This window comes from Nerophis ophidion, linkage group LG02 (assembly GCF_033978795.1).
Source record: "Nerophis ophidion isolate RoL-2023_Sa linkage group LG02, RoL_Noph_v1.0, whole genome shotgun sequence".
Taxonomy (NCBI): Eukaryota; Metazoa; Chordata; class Actinopteri; order Syngnathiformes; family Syngnathidae; genus Nerophis; species Nerophis ophidion.
Genome location: NC_084612.1, coordinates 69668428 through 69689478, shown reverse-complemented (window position 1 = coordinate 69689478; position 21051 = coordinate 69668428).

Below are 21051 nucleotides of genomic sequence, written 5' to 3'. Positions count from 1 at the left end.
ATTTCCAATAGCTAACATTAGCATTAGCATTTTGAGTTGAGCATCGAAAGTCACTCACTAGTTTAGTAGTACCAGAACCAAGGCAGCATCGGTCTGAAATCCCTCGTCTTTAAGCTGGGGCAATGTTGATCCTGACTGTCCTTCTATCATACTTGCCAACCTCCGATTACGGGAGGTGGGGGTTGGGGTGCTGGGGGGCGTGGTTGTAGGTGTGGTTAAGAGGGGAGGAGTATGTTTACAGCCATCCATCCATCCATTTCCTACCGCTTATTCCCTTTGGGGTCACGGGGGATGCTGGTGCCTATCTCAGCTACAATCGGGCGGAAGGCTGAGCCGGAAGGCAAAGCTCTCAATTTACCGGTCGATCTACGTTCCCATCCTCACCTATGGTAATGAGCTTTGGGTTTTGACCAAAAGGACAAGAGGTACACCCTGGACAAGTCGCAACCTCATCACAGTATGTGTAGAAATCTTTATTTATGATTGAATCACTTGTTTATTTTTCAACAAGTTTTTAGTTATTTTTATATCTCTTTTTCCAAAAGACCACTAGAAATTATCAATATTTTGCACTGTTATACAATTGAATAAATCAGAAACTGATGACATAGTGCTGTATTTTAACTTCTTTATCTTTTTTTTTTCAACCAAAAATGCTTTGCTCTGATTAGGGGGTACTTGAATTAAAAAAATGTTCACAGGGGGTACATCTATGAAAAAGGGTTGAGAACCTCTGCCCTAAAAGCAGTAGATGTTATTGTCACATATGCATGCACAGTAGATGGCAGCATTGTTCTGTTTAAGAGTGTCACAACATTGCTGTTTACGGCAGACGAACTGCTTTGTGGTAGACGAAAACCTGACTGCTGTTGTTGTGTGTTGTTGCCGCGCTGAGAGGACTTTAATGACACTGCCTTACAATAAACCCACATAAGAAACCAAGAACTCGCCCTCGATCATTCTGCAGTTATAAGGTCATTGGGCAGGCACTCTGTTTATATTGTGGGAAAGCAGACGTGAAAACAGGCTGTCGACACGTCACCCAGGTCCGCCTGAATTTCGGGGGATTTTCAGGAGAAAATTTGTCCCGGGAGGTTTTAGGGAGAGGTGCTGAATTTCAGGAGTCTCCAGGAAAATCCGGGAGGGTTGGCAAGTATGCCATATATCATCTTTTTTTCTTCTAGACAAAACTTTTAGTTTCTTTGGTTGTTTTGCAGATGCGGCTGTGATAGTAGTAATTGCACATAGGCGTTCTTCTTCTTCTTCTTTGTGTTTTCTAGGACGAAAAGAGATTCTCAGCACAGTCCTGATACCGTAGTAGTTTTGTTCCCTACAGTCCTGCGACTTAAACAAGTCATCTTCGGTTTATTAACTGTCATGTCTGTGTGATCATGTTTTGTTTCAGTCATGTTCTGTTTGTTTTTTGGAGACTCAGTTCCTGTTTTTGCACTTCCTCGTTTATTTTGTTTCCATGACTACCCATTAGTTTTCACCTGTCCTCATGTCTCGCACCTGTTTTCACTGATCATCCATCCATCCATCCATTTTCTACCGCTTATTCCCTTTCGGGGTCGCGGGGGGCGCTGGCGCCTATCTCAGCTACAATCGGGCGGAAGGCAGGGTACACCCTGGACAAGTCGCCACCTCATCGCAGGGCCAACACAGATAGACAGACAACATTCACACTCACATTCACACACTAGGGCCAATTTAGTGTTGCCAATTAACCTATCCCCAGGTGCATGTCTTTGGAGGTGGGAGGAAGCCGGAGTACCCGGAGGGAACCCACGCATTCACGGGGAGAACATGCAAACTCCACACAGAAAGATCCCGAGTCTGGATTTGAACCCAGGACTGCAGGAACTTCGTATTGTGAGGCAGACGCACTAACCCCTCTGCCACCGTGAAGCCCACTGCTATTTAAGCCGGTCCGTTTCTGTTCTTCGTCCTGGCAACATCACCTTCTACCACCATCTATCACCCTCGATACCTCGACTCACGTCATGCCATGGTACCTCCACTCTGCTTCATGTCATGTTTCACAGTTCCCTGCCAAGTAAGTTTTGGTTCATAGTTCATAGTTTCTGCCTTTGTGCAAGTCTTTGTTGTCATTAGTCAAGTTTGTTCTCCGCCACTGTGCGCGCCTTTTGTTTGCTTTTTTTTTTTTTGTAGTTATAGTGTCAAAATAAAAAGATGTCTTTACCTTCACGCCGTTTCCACTCCATTCACTTTGCACCTCGGTAAAACAATTCACGCCCAAGTCCTAGTCTTGACAATTAACCGCGTGCAAAGATGAAGTAAAGCTGGTCCAGCACAGATTTTTTTGAGTATTTCAGTATGTGTATTATCAGATTTAGACTCAAAGTCAAAGCACGGAATGGCCTTCGTATTTTCTTCCAGTTTCACTTCCGGTATGTGTAATAATCTGGTGTCCCAATATTTTTGTCCTGTTCTGGTCATGCGGTGATGTTCCAGGGTACAAAAACAGACTTCTAAGCCCACCGGGTTTTATCTGATAGGGCAACCACAATGTGTGATGTCAGTGTTTGCAGAGCTTAGACTTCAAACCCTTTCCATCCTGGCCTCCTCCTCCACCTCTCCTTCATCCCCCTTTTTTCCTCCGAGATGGTTCATGTGTTGCTGATTACCCAAAGTCCCGGTCTGGACCCGGATCCTTCGTACGGTTTGAAGCCCAGGTAGCGACACCACTTTGGACCGCCGCACATGTTCTGCATAGACTCGCATGCGCCTCGCAGACTGTAGACCCGTCTCCTTCCCTGAGGTCCTTTTGATTGACAGTACCCGCTCCTGCAAGAGATTACGGCGCAGGACGGGGGGGGGGATACGAGGCGGGGAAGGGGTTCGAGGCGGGGGTGAGGAAAGAGTGAGAAAGAGGCTGGAGGATTAGGCCCACTGAGCTTCATTAACCTGAATGTTTACACAAGCTGATCTCTTGCAATGAGAGGCTTTTCCTTCCCACAAGTGTGCCCACCCCCCTGCTCCCAACCATCTCCCGCCCATCTCCCGCTCATTTTAGGGGCTTTTAAAATGATATTAGCACTATATTAAGTTTCTATTAACGACATACTTCACGGATCGTGAGTGAGTCACAGGGAACGAGGAGCGTGAGAGGAGCCAAAGCAGAGGAGATACACACGACTGGAAGAGTGAAACATCATGCTGAGCTGGGGATGATAATCAATCATCCATCCATCCATTTTCTACCGCTTATTCCCTTTTGGGGTCGCGGGGGGCGCTGGCGCCTATCTCAGCTACAATCGGGCGGAAGGCGGGGTACACCCTGGACAAGTCGCCACCTCATTGCAGGGCCAACACAGATAGACAGACAACATTCACACTCACATTCACACACTAGGGCCAATTTAGTGTTGCCAATTAACCTATCCCCAGGTGCATGTCTTTGGAAGTGGGAGGAAGCCGGAGTACCCGGAGGGAACCCACGCATTCACGGGGAGAACATACAAACTCCACACAGAAAGATCCCGAGCCTGGATTTGAACCCAGGACTGCAGGACCTTCGTATTGTGAGGCAGACGCACTAACCCCTCTGCCACCGTGAAGCCCTCAATCAATCAATCAATGTTTATTTATATAGCCCCAAATCACAAATGTCTCAAAGGACTGCACAAATCATTACGACTACAACATCCTCGGAAGAACCCACAAAAGGGCAAGGAAAACTCACCCCCAGTGGGCAGGGAGAATTCACATCCAGTGGGACGCCAGTGACAATGCTGACTATGAGAAACCTTGGAGAGGACCTCAGATGTGGGCAACCACCCCCCTCTAGGGGACCGAAAGCAATGGATGTCGAGCGGGTCTAACATGATACTGTGAAAGTTCAATCCATAGTGGCTCCAACACAGCCGCGAGAGTTCAGTTCAAAGCGGATCCAAGACAGCAGCGAGAGTCCCGTCCACAGGAGACCATCTCAAGCAGAGGCGGGTCAGCAGCGTAGAGATGTCCCCAATTGATACAGGCGAGCGGTCCATCCTGGGTCCCGACGAGCGGTCCATCCTGGGTCTCGACTCTGGACAGCCAGTACTTCATCCATGGTTATCGGACCGGACCCCCTCCACAAGGGAGGGGGGGACATAGGAGAAAGAAAAGAAGCGGCAGATCAACTGGTCTAAAAAGGAGGTCTATTTAAAGGCTAGAGTATACAGATGAGTTTTAAGGTGAGACTTAAATGCTTCTACTGAGGTGGCATCTCGAACTGTTACCGGGAGGGCATTCCAGAGTACTGGAGCCCGAACGGAAAACGCTCTATAGCCCGCAGACTTTTTTTGGGCTCTATGAATCACTAATAAGCCGGAGTCTTTTGAACGCAGATTTCTTGCCGGGACATATGGTACAATACAATCGGCAAGATAGGCTGGAGCTAGACCGTGTAGTATTTTATACGTAATTAGTAAAACCTTAAAGTCACATCTTAAGTGCACAGGAAGCCAGTGCAGGTGAGCCAGTACAGGCGTAATGTGATCAAACTTTCTTGTTCTTGTCAAAAGTCTAGCAGCCACATTTTGTACCAACTGTAATCTTTTAATGCTAGACATGGGGAGACCCGAAAATAATACGTTACAGTAATCGAGACGAGATGTAACAAACGCATGGATAATGATCTCCGCGTCTTTAGTGAACAGAATGGAGCGAATTTTAGCGATATTACGGAGATGAAAGAAGGCCGTTTTAGTAACGCTTTTAATGTGTGACTCAAAGGAGAGAGTTGGGTCGAAAATAATACCCAGATTTTTTACCGAGTCACCTTGTTTTAATTTTTGGTAGTCAAATGTTAAAGTTGTATTATTAAACCATTACCATGACTTAATTTACATGGACCCCGACTTAAACAAGTTGAAAAACCTATTCGGGTGTTACCATTTAGTGGTCACTTGTACGGAATATGTACTGTACTGTGCAATCTACTAATAAAAGTTTCAGTCAACCGGATGAAAAGCTACGGGTGGCATTTTGGTACAATTACATTCTTCTTTTGGCCGAAACGCTCTTATTCCGGTGCCTCCTCCTTGACCACGTCTACTCTGTGTCAGAGTTTGTTTGTGACGAACCCCAAGATGCAGGATGGAGGCAGGCATGGAGTGAGAAAACAAAGTTTTAATATAAATTACTAACACAAAAACCAACAAAGGGTACAAACAAAAAGCACGCACGTGGGCGGATAACAAACTAAGGGAGCTAGCACTGGAGCGAGAAAACAAAAATGAACTTAGCATGGAAGCTAGCAAGGAAACATGTAATATAAAAACAAACTTGGAAGTAGGAAACAAAAGGCAGTTGTCACAACAAGGCTTGGACGTGGATCGTTTCTTCGATGCAGATGAGAATCAGCACAAGTGCGGCGTGGATGTGAGTATATGGTTGTTTATTTAATAAACAAATAAACAACAAAAAGCGCTCACAATGGAGGAAGAAACTTGGCTAAACAGTACAAACGTGAAACAAAAACACTTGCTCGGTTGGCATGAATGAACTATGAACAGAAACAGCACGATGGCATGAATATAATAAATTATAAACAAAACTAGCACAACGGCATAACTACAAAAAAAACTTACACGGCATGGAACTATGGACAAGGACTTGAAGGAGGCATGGGTAGGGTGTGTGTGAGTGTGAGGATCCCAGGACGAAGACAAGAAAAAGAGTGACTTAAATAGCTGTGGTGATTAGTGAAAACAGGTGAGGCTGAGAACAGGGACGTGACAGGTGAAAACTAATGAGGTTGGCATGGAAACAAAGAAAACCAGGAAGTGCAAAACGTGACTGAATGTCCTGAATCAAAAACATTACATGACAAAACAAAACATGATCTATAGGTGTGACAGCAGTAAGCTAAAAGCTGCAATCAAATAAAGCTTACCGCAACGCTGCATTGACAAAACACGACAAAAGCGACATCGACATGACAACACAATAATCCAGCAGTGACTGGAGGAACGAAGCAGGTCTTAAATAGGAGCGGACTGATTGACACCAGGTGTGGCCGGATGCCAATCAGCCGCAGCTGAGGGGGAACACAGCATTCAGGGAGAAAGACAGGAATCCAACAAAATAAGAGCGCTGACAGGAAACACTACACACACACAGAGGAAACAAAGAGAAATGCAGAGGAAGAAACTAAAACCTAGTCAAACTGTCAGAGGCAAGCCTGTCACTCTGTTGCAATTGGTCAGGGGTCAAGAATCGACACCATCCACCACCCCAGTTGAGAGCTGCATGGAGACACGCCCCATTTTGTCATTTACAGCAATGCAGTGGAAAACCAACGGCCGTAACTGTTCAAAAATACTGTCCTTTTAGTCGCCAAAATTTTAACATAAAAATAACAGTTGTCTGGTTTTGGAATTTACTGTAATGCACCGCATAAACAACGGCCGCGTATATTTTTTTGGTAAAATAAAACTGGCAGTTCAGTTGCCAGAATTGTGCCATAATGACGGTACATTTTTCAATAGTAATGTTGTTCCATTTACTGTAAAAACGACCGTAGATTTTATGGTAATAAAACTTGCAGTGTGATGATCTGTTGTTTTGTTTCAGTTTAAGACTCTATTAATTCTGTTTCAGCACCCCTGGGTTTGTGTTTCTTGGTTGGTTATCATGGGTGCTGATTATTTTCACCTGCCTCTGATTAGTGTTCGGGACGCTCACCTGCTCCCCGGGCACTAAACAGAGAGCTATTTATTCCTGCCTTTCGCCACACTCTGTCTGGCTGTATTATTTGTTTCTATGCAACAAGTTACGTCTGTTGTGATGTCGCCTGGCTGCGGTTGTGTGTCCCCGAGTATGCAAGAATCCAGGAGAGTTGAGTGAAGGTAAGAGGAATTTAATACACATAAGAAAATAACAAAAGCAAACATAAAGCAGTCGTGCAAAGTAACGTTCTCAACATGATATTAACTTCGAGCACTGAGGAGTGCTCGAGTGAAACATTAATAGACCTATGTTGATTGACAGCAGCTGAGGACCGCTGCCAATCAACGGCGAGTGTGACAAAAACAGTGCTCAGCGGAGTAAACAGGAAGTATAAAAAAAATAAGAGCACTGAACAGGAAATAAAGTACAAAACACGAAAAACTATCAGAAATTAAGTGACAGATTGTCACAACGTCGTCTACTTATTTGCTTCCCTATGCTAAGCTTTCCCGATAGCTTTCTTAGCTTTGCGTCCCGTGCGATCGGCACGCTTTAATTTTGTATTTGGAACGATTTAAGGACGATTAATCCCCGTCTTACCTGCACCTTGCCTCCACAGTTCCTGCTGCATCTCGGGAGAACAATCCGCGCAGTTAAATGCAACCCAGACGTAACATTCAGCTCAGTCGTAAAAATAAGAGCGGTATAATTTTTCGAATTACGGTAATGCGCTGTAAAAACAAATATCTATTTTTTGTGAAATCATAAAAATAACATAGTACAATTTTTCCATCCATAGTAATATACTGTAAAAAAAAACAAAAAACGACAGTATATTGTTCAATGGTACTGTTGTTCCATTTACAGTAATACACTGTAAAAACAACCCTCATTGATTTTACAGTAAAACACCGTCAGCTCAGTAGCCAAAATTGTAACATAAAAATTACGGTGGGACCGTTTTTCCATTTTCAGCCATGTAATGTAAAAACAACAACCGCAGCTTTTACAGTATGAAACTGTCAGCTAAGTAGGCGGAATTTTACTGTAAAAATACCAGTGGTATTGTTTTTTTCATTTACAGTAATCCACTGTGAAAACAACAACCACTTATCCTTTGGGGGAAAAAAAAATTGGCAGCTCAGTTGCAAGAATTTTATGGTAAAAATAACAGAGGGACTGTTTCCTCCCTTTACCGTAATCTGCTGTAAAAAAAAAACGACAGCAGAATTGATTGTAATAAAACTTGCAGCTCAGTCGTAAAAATAACAGCGGAACCATTTTTCAGTTTACAGTAATGCACTGTAAAAACAACCGCCATAGATTTCACAATAAAAGAAAACGTCAGTAATGTACTGTGAAAAAGTTACAGTAAAAACCGTCTCGGTCGCCAAAATTTTACCCGAAATCTAATACTACTGGTACCATTATTTTCATAAACAACGACATTGTATTTTTTTTGTAAAAAAAACAAAACAAAACCCTTTCAGTTCTGTTGCCAGAATTTTATGGTAAAAATAATATCATCATACCATTTTTCCATTTACAGTAACGCACTGTAAAAACAACTTTCTTAGATTTTACAGTAAAAACAAACATGTCAGCTCAGTTGTCGTAATTTTAACATAAATATTACAGTAGAACCATTTTTTCCATATTGATGGAACCGATGAAACATTCCATAACTATAATGATGTCAAAAATGTCAAAAGGATTGTAGAATTTACAGTAAAAACTGGCTCAGTCGTCAAAATGTTACCGTAAAAATAATACTAGTGGTACCATTTTTTTCATAAACAATTACAATGTATTTATTTGTAAAAAACAAAAAAAACTTTCAGCTCTGTTGCCAGAATTTTATGGTAAAAAAAGCAGCGGTACCATTTTTCCATTAGCGTTACGCATATAAAAACAAAATTCTTAGATTTTACAGTAAAAAACAGTCAGCTCAGTCGTCAAAATTTTACCATAAAAATTACAATGGTCCTGTTTTTCCATCTACATTAATGCACTCTAAAAACAGCAACCGTATATATTTTTTGCAGCTCAGTATGGTAAAAATAACTGTGGTACCGTTTTCCCATTACCATAATGCGCTGTAAAAAGGATCGTAGACTTTATTGTAATAAAACTTGCAGCACAGTCGTAAAAATAACAGCGGAACCATTTTTCAGTTTACAGTAATGCACTGTAAAAACAACCTCCATAGATTTCACAGTAAAAGAAAACGTCAGTTTAGTCGCCAGAATTGTAACATGAAAATTACAGTAATGTACTGTGAAAACGACTGTAGAATTTACAGTAAAAACTGTCTCAGTCGCCAAAATTTTACTGTAAATCTAATAGTAGTGGTACCATTATTTTCATAAACAACGACAATGTATTTTTTTTGTAAAAAACAAACAAACCTTATCAGCTCTGTTGCCAGAATTTTATGGTAACAAATAATATCATAATACCATTTTTCCATTTACAGTAACGCACTGTAAAAAAAACTTTTTTAGATTTTACAGTAAATAACAGTCAGCTCAGTCGTCAAAATTTTACCATAAAAATTACAATGGTCCCGTTTTTCCATCTGCAGTAATATACTGTAAAAACGACCGTAGAATTTACAGTAAAAACTGTCTCAGTTGCCAAAATGTTACCGTAAAACTAATACTAGTGGTACCATTATTTTCATTAACAACGACAATGTATTTTTTTGTAAAAAATAAATCAAACTTTATCAGCTCTGTTGCCAGAATTTTATGGTAAAAATAATATCATATTACCATTTTTCCATTGACAGTAACGCACTGTGAAAAAAAACTTTCTTAGACTTTACAGTAAAAAAAAGTCAGCTCAGTCGTCAAAATTTTCTATAAAAATTACAATGGTTCCGTTTTTCCATCTTCAGTAATGCACTGTAATAACAACCTCCACAGATTTTACAGTAAAAAAAAAATGTCAGCTTAGTCGACAAAATTTTACCGTAAAAATAATACTAGTTGTACCATTATTTTCATAAACAACGACAATGTATTTTTTTTGTAAAAAAACAAAAACAAAACCCTATCAGTAAATAACTGTCGGCTCAGTCGTCAAAATCTTATCATAAAAATTACAATGGTCTCGTTTTTCCATCTGCAGTATTGCACTGTAAAAACAGCCTCCATAGATTTTACAGTAAAAAAAAAAAAAAAACGTCAGCTTATTCGTCGGATTTGTAACATAAAAATTACAGTAGTACCGTTTTTCCATTGACAGTAATGTACTGTAAAAACGACTGTAGAATTTACAGTAAAAACTGGCTCAGTCGCCAAAATTTTACCCTAAATCTAATACTAGTGGTACCATTTTTTTCATAAATAATGACAATGTTGTTTTTTTTTTTGTATAAAAAAACAACAAAAAACAAAACCCTATCAGCTCTGTTACCAGAATTTTATGGTAAAAATAATATCATAATACCATTTTTCAATTTACAGTAACGTACTATAAAAAAAACTTTCTTGGATTATACAGTAAAAAAAAAAATCAGCTCAGTCGTCGGAATTGTAACATAAAAATTACAATAGTACCGTTTTTCAATTGACAGTAATGTACTGTAAAAAAGACTGTTGAAATTACAGTAAAAACAGTCTCAGTTGCCAAAATTTTACCGCAAAAATAATAGTAGTGGCACCATTTTTTTCAGAAACAACCACAATGTATTTTTCAGTAAAAAGAAAAAAACCCTATCAGCTCTGTTGCCAGAATTTTATGGTAAAAATAATATCATAATGCCATTTTTCCATTTACAGTAACGCACTGTAAAAACAACTTTGTTAGATTTTAGGGTATAGCTGGGATGTATATTGTAGCGTTCCGGAAGAATTAGGGCTGCAAGGGGTTCTGGGTATTTGTTCTGTTGTGTTTATGTTGTGTTACTGTGCAGATGTTCTCCCAAAATTTTTATCATTCCTGTTTGGTGTGGGTTCACAGTTTGGCGCATATTTGTAACAGTGTTAAAGGTTTTTATACGGCCACCCTCAGTGTGACCTGTATAGCTGTTGACCTAGTACCACTCTGTACAGCGGCGTTTTAAAAAGTCATTAAATTTGACTTTTTCAAACCGATACTTATAATTCCCGATATTACACTTTAAAGCATTTATCGGTATGTATTATCGGACATCTCTAATAAAAACGGTATTTTTTTCTATATATATTTTTTTTATATTTTCCGAATGTGTTTGTTCTATTTTTGGCCAAAGTAAGACAAAGAAAACAATCTGAAGTTTTTTTTTTTTTTTTTCGTAGTTTTAATGCCATGATTTTAATAGCCCGCGTGTGCACAAATTTTCCTCCATGCGGCCCCTGAGCTAAAATGAGTTTGACACCCCTGGTGTAGAGTGACAAAAAAAGAAGACACTATTTGCGCGGAGTACATTGATGGCGCTCACAAACATCACCACAGCACAGTAAGTAACCACATCAAACTTTATGTGGAAACTCTTACTTTTTACTGTTTCTTTCGTGGAAAAAAGATGCCAGAGTAGACTTATATCACAGCTTCGTCTCAGCTCTTCCAAGGCACAAACACACAGACACGGTCAAAAATTCAAGCAGAAACTTGTGAATGGCTACCAAAAGCGCCTTATTGCAGTGAAACTTGCCGAGGGACATGTAACTAAATATTAGAGTTAGATGTATTCAGTAGAAGCATTTAAGTCCCATCTTAAAACTTATTCGTATACTCTGGCTTTTAAATCAGGGGTGTCAAACTCAAATACAGAATGGGCCAAAATTCTAAACTGAACAAAGACGTGGGTCAAAGTTGAACAACTTAACCTTTTAATAGGGACCCAAACAAGTGTTGCATTGAATATTAAACAAGCAAGGCTTATATAACTTTATAGTGACATGCAAAATCGAGTTTTGTTGGTAGCGGGGGTGTATATTGTAGCGTCATTGAAGAGTTAGTGCGGCAAGGGATGCTGGGTATGTGTTCTGTTGTGTTACGGTGCAGATTTTCTCCCGAAATGTGTTTGTCATTCTTGTTTGGTGTGGGTTCACAGTGTGGTGTAACAGTGTTAAAGTTGTTTATACGGCCACCCTCAGTGTGACCTGTATGGCTGTCGACCAAGTATGCGTGGCATTCAATTGTGTGTGTGTAGAAGCCGCATATAATACCTGACTGGGCCGGCACGCTGTTTGTATTGAGGAAAAGCGGACGTGAAGACAGGTTGTAGAGCAGGGGTGCCCATTACGTCGATCGCGAGCTACCAGTCGACCGCGGGGGGTGTGTCAGTCGATCTCCAGCCAGGCTTTTAAAAAAAATAGACCTAAAAATTTGTGATCATCAATCTTCACCAAGACGTCACTTAAATGACATTCACAGTACCGGAGGGTCTTGTGAGATGACGCTGGCTGCTGCAAGATCATTATTATGAAAATATGACCGAGAGGAAGGCGAGAAACACTTTTTATTTCAACAGACTCTCGCGCCGTCCCTTCCGTCAAAACTCTAAAGGCCGACTGCACATTTCCTATTTTCACAATAAAAGCCCTGCTTCATGCTGCATGCGCTAACTAAATACAGAGTCTCGGAAAACTGGCGTGCACAAGCGATCCCTCAGAAAGCTGGCGTGCACATCACTTGTGCACGCCAGCTTTCCGAGACTCTTATTTTGTTGTTTGTTGTGTTTATGGCTCTTACGGAAACACATTTTAAAATATTTGGCTTCTTGGCTCTCTCAGCCAAAAAGGTTCCCGACCCCTGAAGTACAGCATTAAGAAGGGGTTGGAGAAAACAAAACAAAGTGTGAAGGTGTGTGCATGCAGTAGAATTAGTGAGGGAGGGGCAGAGAGAGAGAGATAGCGGATTGGTTGTTAATCAAGGCATACTTGGTCAACAGCAATACAGGTGACACTGAGGGTGGCCGATTGAACAACTTTAACACTGTTACAAATATGCGCCACACTGTGAACCCACACCAAACAACAATGACAAACACATTTCGGGAGAATATCCGCACCGTAACACAACAGAACAAATACCCAGACTCCCTTGCAGCACTAACTCTTCCGTGATGCTACAATATACAATTAGTGGATTGTAGATTATATGATATACAATATAGCTTAGCACATTATGACTGCTAATTTCTGTGAATCCTTGATGAGGTTCCCTAAAGCTAGACTGACCATACTCTGAAATCCCAAAAAGAGGACACATATAAGCGTGCCAAGGCGGGCAGCACGCCAAGGTGAAAATTTGCCACACCTTCACAATTTGTTTTGTTTTTAACCCTGTCACAATCCACCTCTGGGATCTGTCATAGTTTTAGTTCTTAAGTCCTTTTGTGTGTTTTGATTATTTTTGGACTCTTCCGATCCCTTTGTTTGAGCACTTCCTCGTTTGTTCAGTTACCACGGTTCCTCATTTGTTCCACCTGCCACGCATTTTACGCACACCTGTGGTAATTGTTTTCTTTCTGTATCCAAACCTGCCTCCTCCCTTTGTTATGTCTTGGTTCGTTGTTTGCTACAGGCAACTTTCACGTTTGGTTTCTCTAAGTCCTTGTTTGTTTGCTAAGTTACGTCTTAGCTTCCGTGCACTCGGCACGCGCTACTTTGGACACTTTAAACTCGATGCTAGTTTAGCATTAGCTCCTTTCGAAATGCCTTTACTTTGCTTTTGCACCAGTGTTATTTTACCTTTTTGTATATTAAACCAGCTCTTACCTGCATCTTGCACATCACAAAGCGTTCCAAATGTGACAAACTCCTTCTTAACCCTGGACGTACATTGAAAATACCCGCAACCCTAACTCAAAACGCCTGACATTTGATGCACTTAAGAAACCCCGCCCGGACAGCCCAGACAGTCCTGCAAAAGAGGACATGTCCGGGGAAAAGAGGACGTATGGTCAGTCTACCTAAAGCGAAGCGGGTCAAAACTTTATTTCCCGTTAAAGCCTAATTCAATATTGCCGTACAACCGTAATATAACGCTCAACTACAAATGGAGCAAAGGAAGCCGGCAAATTAGTGCCAGTCTAGAGTCAAACTTCAAACACACTTTTATTGTTGCTCTCCAAGGACCCATTTAGCCTTGGAGAGCTGTGCCTGAGCCAGAGCAACAACACCGGGGGGGCTTTTTGCCTCCCGGATTAAAAAGGCCGAGCGGGAACAGGCTAAGTCTAATACTAGTTTTACCATTATTTCCATAAACCACTACAAAGTATTTTTTTGTAAAAGAACATACAAAAAAAAACCTATCAGCTCTGTTGCCAGAATTTTATGGTGAAAATAATATCATAATACCATTTTTCCATTTACAGTAATGCAGTGTAAAAACAACTTTCTGAGATTTTACAGTAAATAACTCAGCTCAGTCATCAAAATTTTACCATAAAAATTACAAAGGTCCCGTTTTTACATCTGCAATAATTCACTGTAAAAAAAAAAACCTATATGGATTTTAGAGTAAAAAAAAACAAAAAAAAACATCAGCTCATTTGTCGGAATTGTAACATAAAAATTACAGTAGTACCGTTTTTCCATTGGCAGTAATGTACTGTAAAAACAACTGTAGAATTTACAGTAAAAACTATCTCAGTCGCCATAATTTTACCGTAAAATAATACCGGTGATACCATTTTTTTCATAAGCAACGACAATGTATTTTTTAGTAAAAACAAAAACAACAAAAAAAACCCTATCAGCTCTGTTGTAAGAATTTTATGGTAAAAATATTATCATAATACCATTTTTCCATTTACAGTAACACACTGTAAAAACAACTGTCTTAGATTTTACTGTGAAAAAAAATGTCCGTTCAATCGTTGGAATTATAACAGAAATATTACAGTAGTACCGTTTTTCCATTGACAGTAATGTACTGTAAAAACGACTGTAGAATTTACAGTAAAAACTGGCTCAGTCGCCAAAATTTTACCGTAAAACTAATACTAGTGGTACCATTATTTTCATAAACAACGACAATGTATTTTTTTGTAAAAAAAAAACAAAAAAACCCTATCAGCTCTGTTGCCAGAATTTTATTGTAAAAATATTATCATAATACCATTTTTCCATTTACAGTAACACACTGTAAAAACAACTGTCTTAGATTTTACTGTAAAAAAAAATGTCCGTTCAATCGTTGGAATTATAACAGAAATATTACAGTAGTACGTTTTCCCATTGACAGTAATGTACTGTAAAAACGACTGTAGAATTTACAGTAAAAACTGGCTCGGTCGCCAAAATTTTACCGTAAAACTAATATTAGTGGTACCATTATTTTCATAAACAACGACAATGTATTTTTTTGTAAAAAAAAACAAAAAAAAACCCTATCAGCTCTGTTGCCAGAATTTTATTGTGAAAATATTATCATAATACAATTTTTCCATTTACAGTAACGCACTGTAAAAACAACTGTCTTAGATTTTACTGTAAAAAAAAATTCTGCTCAATCATTGGAATTGTAACAGAAATATTACAGTAGGACCGTTTTTCCATTGACAGTAATGTACTGTAAAAACGACTGTAGAATTTACAGTAAAAACTGTCTCGGTCGCCAAAATTTTACTGTAAAAATAATACTAGTGGTACGGTTTTTTTCATAAACAACGACAATGTATTTTTTAGTAAACACAAAAACAAAAACCCTATCAGCTCTGTTGCCAGAATTTTATAGTAAAAATATTGTCATAATACCATTTTTTCATTTACAGTAACGCACTGTAAAAATAACTGTCTTAGATTTTACAGTAAAAAAAAAAATTTGCTCAATCGTTGGAATTGTAACAGAAATATTACAGTAGTACCGTTTTTCCATTGACAGTAATGTACTGTAAAAACGACACTAGAATTTACAGTAAAAACGGTCTCAGTCGCCAAAATTTGACTGTAAAAACAATACTAGTGGTACCATTATTTTCTTAAACAACGACAATGTATATTTTTGTAAAAAAAACAAACAAAAAAACCTTATCAGCTCTGATGCCAGAATTTTATGGTAAAAATAATATCATAATACCATTTTTCCATTTACAGTAATGCACTGTAAAAAAAACTTCCTTAGATTTGACAGTAAAAAAAAGTCAGCTCAATCGTTGCAACTGTAACAGAAAAATTACAGTAGTATTGTTTTTACATTTTATAGTAATATACTGTAAAAACTACTGTAGAATTTACAGTAAAAACTGTCTCAGTCGCCAAAATTTTACTGTAAAAATAATACCAGTGGTACCATTATTTTCATAAACGATAATGTATTTTTTTGTAAAAAAATAAAAACTATCAGCTCTGTTGCCAGAATTTCATGGTAAAAATATTATCATAATACCATTTTCCCATTTACAGTAACGCACTGTAAAAACAACTGTCGTAGATTTTACTGTAAAAAAAAGGCTGTTCAATCGTTGGAATTATAACAGAAATATTACAGTAGTACCGTTTTTCCATTGACAGTAATGTACTGTAAAAACGAATGTAGAATTTACAGTAAAAACTGTCTCAGTCGCCAAAATTTTACTGTAAAAATAATACTAGTGGTACCATTTTTTCATAAACGTCAATGTAGTTTCTTGTAAAAAAAAAATAAAAAAACCCTATCAGCTCTGTTGCCAGAATTTTGTGGTAAAAAATAATATCATAATAAAATGTTTTCATTTACAGTAACGTACTGTAAAAACAACTGTGTTAGATATTACTGTAAAAAAAAGTCTGTTCAATCGTTGGAATTATAACAGAAATATTACAGTAGTACCGTTTTTCCATTGACATTAATGTACTGTAAAAACGACTGTAGAATTTACAGTAAAAACTGGCTCGGTTGCCAAAATTTTACTGTAAAAATAATACTAGTGGTACCATTATTTTCATAAACAACGACAATGTATTTTTTTTGCAAAAAAAAAACCTATCAGCTCTGTTGTAAGAATTTTATGGTAAAAATATGATCATAATACCATTTTTCCATTTACAGTAACGCACTGTAAAAACAACTGTCTTAGATTTTACTGTAAAAAAAGAAAAATCTGCTCAATCGTTGGAATTGTAAATTGGAAGTATTTTTTTTTTTGTTTGTGGAGTGTTCTGACGACAGCTGCCAGATTGCCCTCTCCAGAGAGTGGAACTGAGGCGACACGGCTCGTGCTAAAATAAACAAGGAGAGAGTGGACTTGCAAAAAAAAAATAAAAAATAGCCTGCATCAAACGGGGCACGAGTGGAAGTGGTTCCGCAAGAGCCACTTCTTGGCTGAGGGGTGTAACGTTTCACCGCCAGTGACCGTGAGCGCTTGTGGCGGGTCAGTGCCGGTCTGACGGGAAGCGGACGCAGAAGTTTCCGCCCAAGTGGCACGGCTCAGTTTGGCGTGGCGCCCTTTGGAACGGTTAAAGAGGTGGGTCCAGGCATCGAGTACCGTGTCCAACCAATACATGGATGTTATTTTACTTTTATCCACGCCCGCTAGCTAAGAGTAATAATGTGCTTTTAGCTTTACCGTTGAATAAACAAGTTATTTTGTTATTAGTTTTAGCTAGCATGAGTTTATCTACGGCCGCTAGCTAAGAGTATTATTGTGCTTTTAGCTTTACCGTTGAATAAACAAGCTATGTTGTTATTAGTTTTAGCTAGCGCAGTTTTATCTACGGACGTTAGCTAAGAGTAATAATGTGTTTTTAGCTTTACCGTTAAATATATCAGTTTGAGCTAGCGTGGTTTTATCTAAGGCTGCTAGCTAAGAGTAATAATGTGCTTTTAGCTTTACCGTTGAATAAACAAGTTATTTTGTTATTAGTTTTAGCTAGCATGAGTTTATCTACGGCCGCTAGCTAAGAGTATTAATGTGCTTTTAGCTTTACCGTTGAATAAACAAGCTATGTTGTTATTAGTTTTAGCCAGCGCAGTTTTATCTACGGACGTTAGCTAAGAGTAATAATGTGTTTTTAGCTTTACCGTTAAATATATCAGTTTGAGCTAGCGTGGTTTTATCTAAGGCTGCTAGCTAAGAGTAATAATGTGCTTTTAGCTTTACCGTTTAATGAACAGGCTATGTTGTTATTAGTTTTAATTAGCGCCGTTTTTTCTACAGCCGATAGCTGAGAGTAATAATGTGCTTTTAGCTTTACCGTTGAATAAATAAGCTATGTTGTTAACAGTTTTAGCTAGCTGGGTTATATCTACGGCCGCTAGCTTAGAGTATTAATGTGCTCTTAGCTAAGAGTAATAATGTGCTTTTAGCTTTACCGTTGAATAAACAAGTTATTTTGTTATTAGTTTTAGCTAGCATGAGTTTATCTACGGCCGCTAGCTAAGAGTATTAATGTGCTTTTAGCTTTACCGTTGAATAAACAAGCTATGTTGTTATTAGTTTTAGCCAGCGCAGTTTTATCTACGGACGTTAGCTAAGAGTAATAATGTGTTTTTAGCTTTACCGTTAAATATATCAGTTTGAGCTAGCGTGGTTTTATCTAAGGCTGCTAGCTAAGAGTAATAATGTGCTTTTAGCTTTGCCGTTTAATGAACAGGCTATGTTGTTATTAGTTTTAATTAGCGCCGTTTTATCTACAGCCGATAGCTGAGAGTAATAATGTGCTTTTAGCTTTACCGTTTAATGAACAGGCTATGTTGTTATTAGTTTTAATTAGCGCCGTTTTATCTACAGCCGATAGCTGAGAGTAATAATTTGCTTTTAGCTTTACAGTTGAATAAATAAGCTATGTTGTTAACAGTTTTAGCTAGCTGGGTTATATCTACGGCCGCTAGCTTAGAGTATTAATGTGCTCTTAGCTAAGAGTAATAATGTGCTTTTAGCTTTACCGTTGAATAAACAAGCTATGTTGTTGTTAGTTTTAGCTAGCATGAGTTTATCTACGGCCGCTAGCTAAGAGTAATAATTTGCATTTTGCTTTACCATTAAATAAACAGGCTATGTTGTTAATAGTTTTAGCTAGCGCAGTTTTATCTACGGCCGTTAGCTAAGAGCAATAATGTGCTTTTAGCTGTACCGTTGTACAAACAAGCTATGTTGTTAACAGGTTTTGCTAGCGCGGTTATATCTACGGCCACTAGCTAAGAGTATTAATGTGCTTTTAGCTTTACCATTTAATAAACAGGCTATGTTGTTATTAGTTTTAATTAGCGCCGTTTTATCTACAGCTGATAGCTAAGAGTAATAATGTGCTATAAGCTTTACCGTTGAATAAACAAGCTATGTTTTTAACAGTTTTAGCTAGCGGGGTTATATCTACAGCCGCTATCTAAGAGTATTAATGTGCTTTTAGCTTTACCATTTAATAAACAAGCTATGTTGTTATTAGTTTAAGTTAGCGCGGTTTTATCTACAGCTGATAGCTAAGAGCATCAATGTTCTTTTAGTTTTACCGTTTATTATAACAGTTTGAGCTAGCACAGTTGTATCTACTGCTGCTAGCTAAGAGTATTAATGTCCTTTTAGCTTTACAGTTTAATAAACAAGCTATGTTGGTATTATTTTTCGTTAGCGCAGTTTTATCTGCGGCTGCTAGCTAAGAGTATTAATGTTCTTTTAGTTTTACTGTTTAATATAACAGTTTGAGCTAGCGCGGTTTTATCTACAGCTGCTAGCTAAGAGTATTAATGTGCGTTTAGCTTTACCGTTTAATAAACAAGCTATGTTGCTATTAGTTTTAGCTAGCGCAGTTTTATCTACGGCCGTTAGCTAAGAGTAATAATGTGTTTTTAGCTTTACCGTTAAATATTAGAGTTTGAGCTAGCGTGGTTTTATCTACGGCTGCTAGCTAAGAGTCATAAGGTGCTTTTAGCTTTACCGTTTAACGAACAAGCTATGTTTTGAACAATTTTAGCTCGCGCGGTTTTATCTACAGCCGCAAGCTAAAAGTAATAATATTCTTTAAGCTTTACCGTTGACTAAACAAGCTATGTTGTTAACAGTTTTAGTTAGCACAGTTTTATCTACGGCCACTAGTTAAGAGTATTAAAGTGCTTTTAGCTAAGAGTCATAATATCTTTTTGCTTTACCGTTAAATAAACAGGCTATGTTGTTATTAGTTTTAGCTAACGCGGTTTTATCTGCATCCGCTAGCTAAGAGTAATAATATGTTTTTAGCTTTACCGTTTAATAAACAAGCTATGTTTTTATTAATTTTAGCTGGCATGAGTTATATACGGCCGCTAGCTGAGAGTATTAATGTGCTTTTAGCTTTATTGTTTAGAAAACAAGCTATGTTGTTAAAAGTTTTGGATAGCGCGGTTTTATCTCCAGCCGCTAACTAAGAGTAAAAATGTCCTATTAGCTTTACTGTTTAATAAACAAGCTATGTTGTTAACAGTTTTAACTAGCGCAGTTTTATCTCCGGCCGTGAGCTCAGAGTGATAATGTACTTTTAGCTTTACCGTTGAATAAACAAGCTATATGGTTAACAGTTTTAGCTAGTGCGGCAGCTAGCTAAGAGTATTAACGTGGCACGGACACACGACCAATCGAGCTATACCGCCCCAAAACTACATATTAAAACTATTTTTAATATGTCTTTTAGGCGGAGACAAATTCATAAATTAGCCACACCGTCTTATAAGCCGCAGGGTTCAAAGTGTGGGAAAAAAAAGTAGTGGCTTATAGTCTGGAAATTCACGGTTGTGTGAAGCGTAGCCTTTCGGTATGAGGAATAGCGAGTAATAGCAGGCCTGCCGAGGAGAAGTCAGAGCTTGAAAACACAATTCCGTTGGTAAAAATTTTCAATAAAAGAAAAAGAAAATAAGACTAAGGCAGTGGAAGGAAGAGCAGTTCTGTTTTGCTGCTTTATTAAGAGAAACGCACATCAAGCTGTAGAAAAATGGTAGAAAAATGGCTTGAAGGAGAAGAAGTGGTGGAATGAAGGAGAAGAAGAAGAAAAAAGCAGAGCAGACCAGCGAACCAAATCACGACCGCCAAACACCGGCCGTCTACGCCGCCTCAGACAGGAAAGGGGAGTGGGGGGCGTTGCAGCAAAAGGGGACGGGGTTGTGCAGAAATAGTTTTCTGGGGGAGACATCTGCCCCTGATTAGCAGCGGGGACAAGCCGGCCTTTGCCGCTTGTTTTGACTGCGCCTTTCAGGCCAAGTCAGCGCTGTTTGTTTTCTAATAAGTGGCTCGTTAATTGATGAACACGCGCTGGCAGCCAGCGCCACTGCACATTTGCATTTGACAACACCCACATTTTTGTATCCAATGGCGAATGTTTAGTTCATACCCGACATGATCGACGGACCGCGTCACGTATTTGCACAATGCCACGTGTTTCCGAAAAGAAGCCAGGAGAAGCAATGTTTATTTAATCCCAATTACAGGTAGTTTATTTACTTCCTGTATTTATTAACATGTTAACATTTTTTTCACAGGGTGGAAAAATA